We start from the raw sequence: 7,351 nt of genomic DNA, 5'->3' as shown, positions 1-7,351 counted from the left end.
TTTCCCACTCTCCTAGATAACTGTTTCACACTTTCTCCTCTCTTCAAATCTCCAGCATTTCTTCCTCGTCTTCACTTTCAGTCGAAGGTCTTGCTTACTATTTAAAATGAGATTAAACATCCAAAAGTGACCTTCCACCAATACCCGTAAGCATGTCAACCCTACTATCTTTTGTACCCACAGAGTGTGCTATTCTAGTTATAGTACATGAACTATGCATACTCTTATATAAGGCCAACCTTCCAGGTGGACAGCTGATCCCGTCTTTGCTTGTTCACTCAAGAATATAGTTCTAACAATTCTCTCCTGTCTTTCTTGCAACATCAATTTACTCATCTTCAGTGACCATTCTCAATAGCAAATAAATATGCTGTTACTTCTCCAATCTTAAAATCTCTTGGTTCTGCTTCCCACTGCAGCTAACCATCTCATTTCTCTGCCATCTTTTAGAGTAAAACTTGAAAAGATTGTCTACAGCTTCTATTTCTAACAACTCTTCTCCCATTCTTTCTCAAACTGACTTCAACCAGACTTTTTCATTTTCACCATGACACAGAAATTGCTTTTGTCAAGGTCATTGCTAAATTCAGCAGACTAATTTTACTTGGTCAACAGGCAAGCATTTGTTGCAATTGATCACTTCCTCCTCTTAGGAACACTTCCTTCCCTTGGCTCTCCCATACCATGCTCTCATGGTGTTCCTCTAACCTCTCTGGCCGTTTTAAAATCCTTTACTGTTTTTCCTCAATACCCCAAGTACAATTCTTGGCCCCCTTTTCTTCTCTGGCTGTATTCTCTCCCTTGACGATCTCATTAACTCGTGGCTTAAGATAAAATCCATATGCTGACAAATCCAAGTTTTCATGTCTAGCCATAGCCTTTTCCTTGAGCTCCAGATTGGTATAAGCAGCTGCCTATTTAATATTTCAACTAACAGACATCTCAAGTTTCACATGTTTAAAATTGGACTCTTATTTCCCCCTGAAAACCTATACCACCCATAGTCTTCCCCATCTCAGTTAATAACTCACATCTTTCCTATTGTTAAATACCTTGCCTGTCTCTTATAAGCCTCATCTCACCAGCCAGAAAGTCTTGTTGCCTGTAGTTTCAAATTATATTCAGGGTCTGACCACCTACCTAGTCTGAACCATCATCAATTCTCACCTGGATTATTGCAATAGCCTCCTAACAGGTTTCCCTGTTTATGCCCCGCCCCCCCCCCAAAGTCCTTTTCAACACAATCAACTGAAGTAATCCTGTTAAAATAGAAGTCATAATTAAAGCTAAAGTCCTATGATGGCCTGCAAGGGCCCCTATTACCTATCTAACCTCTTCTGCTACTATCTCGCTACCTTTCTCTGTTCCAGCCACACTGGGCCCCCTCCGTCTCATACCTGCCAGGTGTGCTCTTGTCTCGGGGCTTTTGCATCCGCTTTTCTGACTGAAGTGCTCTCTTCACACATATACTCAGAGTTCACTCTCTCTCAAATCTTCACTCAACTATCATCTTCCCAATAAAGCCCAACCTGACTTCCTCAATTAAAACTGAAACCACTCCTGATTCCTCTTAGCCTGCTCTAGCCTAATTTATCTGAGAGGTATTTGCTGGTAATAAATGTTTCACAACTAACTCTGCTAATGAGTTTTCATTCAGGAGGCTTATGTATTACCATGATTCATTCATTACCAGAACAAATAAGGCTGTTTGAGTTGTGCTTTAAAAGGTATCTACATTGGGGAGGTAAAAGGGATAAAGAGGGTCAAATATGTGGTGACAGAAAGAAATCTAACTATGGGAAGTGAACACACAGTGTAAATATATATATATGCCTTACTGTTAAAATGTACAGCTGAAACTTACTGAATTTTGTTAACCAATACCATAAAAATTAAACAAACAAACAAATAAAAGGAGTCTACATGATTCAGGCCCAAATATACTGAAATTGAGCACACAAATATATTTGGCAATCCTATAATAACCCAACTCCCCAATTGACTATTCCCTAGAATTCCTGCACAGAAATATGTTCAATTTTCTTTCTTGCTTAGTGTCAGAACATTCCTAATGCAGCAGCTGTGAGAAAGTTATAATGAAAAATTAATTCCATAAATTATTGATCTCTGAATTGAGAATGTAAACTTGAACTTGAAAGCAGAGAATCAATAAAAAATATATATATTTCATAAACCTTGCAATGCCATATTTCCACATTAGTTGCAGAATGACAGGCTGGTATGAGACTGTGCAAAGAATGCTTAATGTTTTTGTGAGATGCCTCAGTTTCATAAGCCAGCAAACCCTCTAATCTACTTAGTAGCTTGAATGCTTTGATAGATCTATAATAATGAATGTACTTAAATATTTTTCCCTTTTAGTTGCTTGCAAATATTGAACAAGCATTTCCTTTTGAGGCTCCACTGTATGTTCTTTTCGTTGTTTCATTCCTGATTTTCTGACCTTGATGTTGTAATCTGTCAGAAGGAAATATGAATATATACACACACAAACACGCAAAGACTAAGGGGATTGTAGAGGAAACCTGGTGAACAAAAAAATGGCTCTTTTCAAACTAGCCTTTCGCCAGTTTTCTTTGATATGGAAATCTGACACAGTACAATATACTATATTCTCAGACCCTAACCTGTATATAAATTCTTATTTTTAAATGGTCAGATTTAAATATTTTATCGTTTTGAAAACAGGTTCAATTTAATTAAACCATAGCATGCTTTTAAAATAGCTGGTTGTTTGGCTTCAAAAGCTTTTCTATTTCCAAATAAGTTTGAATATATGTGTATGATTTAAGTAATCAAAGCAAAACATATTCAGTTCTCTACTCTGGCACTAGAAAAAATTTTTGCACTCTCCTACCTCACCAGTCCTGTTTGTCCTCTTTAACTTAAGTCTCTTCCAATTCTCAGCTGACTCTAAATGGTAATCCCTGTGCTTTAGCTACTGTTGGTTTAATGTGATTATTGAGCTTAACTGTCATTCAATGGTGAATTCCTCAAAGTTTAGACATTTTGACAGATTCTTGTTTTGGGTAAGGGAAACTGCCTTCAGTCCTCAGTTATAATGTAAAAACAACTAAGGTGAAAAGTCAACACACCAGCAAAATACCATATCTGAGAACAGAAAATTCCCAAATTAAAGGCATACTGAACTGGATAAGGAAATTTCTACCTAGACTTTTCTTCAAAGCCTAGTCAAATTTATCATAAGAATCAGACACTATCTAAAAAAGGACAAGAGATACATAATACCTATCCTTTTGCCCTCTGCCTCAGATCAAGGGTCTGCACCAACCAGAAATTTTGTGGTTATCACTTTACCAGATATGCATTGCTTTTTGAGGCAGCCAGAGTTGTATTTCTTACCTCTTTCTCTCTTTCTCCCTTTACCTCCATTATCCCTCTCCTGCTGTTCTACACCATGAGAGAGAAGAGCTCCACAAAAACAGCTGGGCAGGAAGGAGGGAGCAGGCTACATGATGAGAAATACAGTGTCCCAATATATAGCATTGTAGGGGTAGAGGCGGAGATAAGATGAACCTAAGAGCAGTACACACTAAGAATTTTGTTGTTTTTCATGTACTCTATCATATCAGAGTAACAAATGATCAGACAATGGGATAGAAAAAGCCAGCAGAGCAAAACTGCAGTAGGTCAATGCCTAGTAGACATGGAAATTGACATCAGAACTAACATACATACAAGTAGATAGGAAATAGGACCAAAAGAAATATATACATTGTCTGTTGATAAACGCTAAGTCTGAAGACTCTTACTTATGGACAGGTGAGTAAAAGAAGAAAAAAAGTCAACATGGAGCCAATGAAAAAGTATGTTAGAATAAGGAAAATGAAATAGTATCATAAACTCAAAGGAAAAGTGTAAGAATGATCTACTGCAGGATTCAAAAGAAAACTTCAAGAGATTACCTGCATCCTTAATAGAGTCCCAAAAGCCATGCATGTTCTATAAACATGTATCCATGAAGTGGGAGAAGAAATATAAGAGAACAGGCTGGAATGGAAAGTCTATAGAATGTTATGAATAGAATAAAGGAGGACTGGAATGATACATAAGTGATGTAACCACAGAATCAAAATCCACGTTGGCAATAAAGAAAGACTGGATTCTGGAGAAATATTGAATAAACAGTGAGGATTATTTGAGACACTTCAAAATGAAGAGGTAAAGGTCAGAAGTATATGGTAGAGACAAAGGCAAGAAAAGAGAAAAGATAATTGGTAATCATGAAGAAGAAACCAAAATAATTAGCAGAAAATCAAATATATTGCCATGTTTCTGGCAAAAATAAATGATAAAGATCTAGACATGTCCTGACAATGTTTAAATTATATATATAAAGCTACAGGAGAAATTCTACAAACATCCATGATGGAAATAAAAAGATGTTAACTAGAAAGAACAAAAATCACATTAGCCTTGGACTTCTCTACTGCCACACACTAAATTACAGGAGGTAATTATTCTAAGCTATTTTTCTGCCAACTGTGAGATAAGAAGGACTGACAGTGAGCACTAAATGAGTTAATGAAGACATAAATCTAAAGAAGTACAAATATGGTTACAAAAGTTAAACAGAAATGTAATGCACTAATTTATACATCTCTTCAGACTCCGTGTCCCTCTGGTCTCAGCACTTGCTCTGCTTTTCAGCCCAAGCAACCCTGTCAAAGGTTCTTGCCATTCCTGCAATAATCACTCCTGAATGGACCAACTGCATTTTATCTCCTGACACCACTAGCTGGCTCAGGCTTCCCAGGCAAATATTCAAGTCTAGCTTTGGCATGGGCTATGTAATACATGCTATAGTGGGAGCTGTGTTGGCCCAGTAGAATTCACATAGGTTCTGGCTTCTAAGAGCTGTCAGTAGGAGCCCATCTCACAGTCTGAAAGTATGGGGGAGATAACTCCTGTTGGGCACATTTTGAACAATGAGAGAAAAGAGGGAGGAGTGGGCAGATAAATGGTTCAGCCTGTTCCCCAATTGTTCCAAGATTCGAAAGTTCCTTGATCTCTTCAAAGATGTCCTGTGTGACCAAGAAACCAACTATTTCTCGTGGAGCTGAGGGCAACTTGCCACCTTGTATTTGCTCCCCTGATCCCCTGATCCCCTGCTTTACTTTACTTTCCCCCTCACCATTGCTTCCTTGTAATTGAACTCTCCAATAAAGCTTTGCCTTAGTCTAAAACAAAAGTCGAACTGGGCTAAAACAGAAGTCAAAATTACTCTTAAAAGAGAAGACACACAATGTAAAAAATCTGAATGATAATCTGGATCGAAACATTACAAATATTTTAATAATATCACAGAAAGGAATAAGAAAAAGATGTAAGGTAGAAGAGAGTGGTGTAGAGTGAGGTATGCTAATTCCTCATCTTAAATAGGAAAAGCTCAAAAGATGAAATTAGGTGTTTGATTCTCATAGATTGGAGAAATACAAGTTAAAGAATGTTTTAGGGGAAATAAGGTTAACTGAAGAGTTAGAAACAGAATATTGACGTTTGTAAACACTAGAGAACAGCAAATAAAATTTGATTTATATTGAAAAAGAAAAACAAGAAGGAAGCATAAAACATAAAAATCTGAAATAAAATGACAAATTTAATAAATTTAAATCTTATAAGTGGAGTTGAAGATATTTAAAGAAAAATCAAAGTATCCACTAACAAAGATAAAAGAGAATGGCAGAGGAGATGATAACCAAATTTTAGAAGCTGGAAGCAAAAGAGAGAGTGCTAATTAACCTAATAAATCCAAAAAGCTGAAACCTAACCCAGCAAGGGGGAACGTCAAAGAGCAACTTAAAACTCCCAAAAGCTTAGGAATGTTCCAGAGGTGTCTGGTGTACCAGAGATGTGACTACAAGTCAAGAGAATTGTCGAAAGTCTGTTTAAGGAGTATTCAGAACTCAAGATGCTCTCTTCATAGCCAGGCGACTCCACCCCCTTCACCTCAGCAGAACTCGAGAGACTAACCTGAGAGTGTCTGAAGGGGACTGCAGGTACAGTTGGAAATGGAACTTACTGAAAACAGGAGGATAAGGGAATATTTGCACATAGAAAATGAGTCCTAAAGATTTCTTCCCACAATCACTTCCTAGAATATTAGTATCCAGGTCATTTCTTTTGGGCAGGAGATAGGAGGATTATTCTCTGAGGAACCAGGTCAAGTGAAAAGACCTCAAGATTGCTGACATTGGTGTTTAACAAGAAATGAACTTGACCACATGACCCTGAAGAGCTTTTGATACCCTAAAATATGAGCAAATAGCCAGGGAATACTTCTAACGTAAAAAAAAATAAAAATAATAAAGGAAGGAAGGAAGGAAGGAAGGAAGGAAGGAAGGAAGGAAGGAAGGAAGGAAGAAAGGAAGAAAGGAAGAAAGGACGAAAGAACGAACCTAGGAACTGAAACACATAAAAAAAGCAAAGGAGGAAACTCACTGTGGAGAGAGTTTAAAACACAGTTTATGTCCTCAGATAGATAAGGAAAATATTGCATCCAAGGAACAAAAACAAAATACTATTAAGGAAAATTTCAAAGAACAAGATTAAAACTATAATAGCAATAATGAAATGAAAAGCTGAATGGAAGGGCTGGGAGATAAAGTTGAGGAAATGCCCCAAGAAGTAAAGCACAAAGATGAAGATATTAGTATGAAGGAAGAAGTATTAGTGGTCCCATATCTAACTAATAGGAGTTCCAAAAAGACAGAACAGAGAAAATAGAGGAAGAAAAATTGTGAAAATAGTTTAAAATTTTTCTAGAACTGAGGGACATGTGTTTCCACATTGAAAGGACTTGCTAAATGCTTAAAGCACTGGATGAAAATATGCCCACGTTAAGCACATGATCATACAACTTTATGACATTGAGGACAAAGAGAAAATCCTAAGATTCTCCAGGCTACTTGTAAAGAATCAAGAACCAGAATAACATCAACTTCTCAACGACTAGAAACAACATAATCAAAATTTGGAGGTAAAATTATTTATATTCAACAATTTTATATCCAATTAAGTTATCTTGGAAATGTATGGGTAGAATAAAAATGCTTTCTGAATTTCAAGTTCTCAAAAATCGTGCCTACTACTCACTCCTTTGGAGAAAGTACTCCACCAAAATGAGAATATAAAACAAGGAGGAAGATGTGGGACCCAGGCAACAGGGAGAAAGTGAAGAATGATTCATGTTGAAGTTAAAGGAAACCCTAGGGAGACAGCATTGCCGCGCTCCTGGAGAATAAACTATCCAGATTGGAACAGGTTAGAAGGCTCCAGGAGAAGTATTTCCAGGAAGATAAATTGAAAT

The sequence above is a fragment of the Rousettus aegyptiacus genome, unplaced genomic scaffold (assembly GCF_014176215.1).
Source record: "Rousettus aegyptiacus isolate mRouAeg1 unplaced genomic scaffold, mRouAeg1.p scaffold_m13_p_1, whole genome shotgun sequence".
NCBI lineage: Eukaryota > Metazoa > Chordata > Mammalia > Chiroptera > Pteropodidae > Rousettus > Rousettus aegyptiacus.
This window is presented reverse-complemented; position numbering follows the sequence as displayed.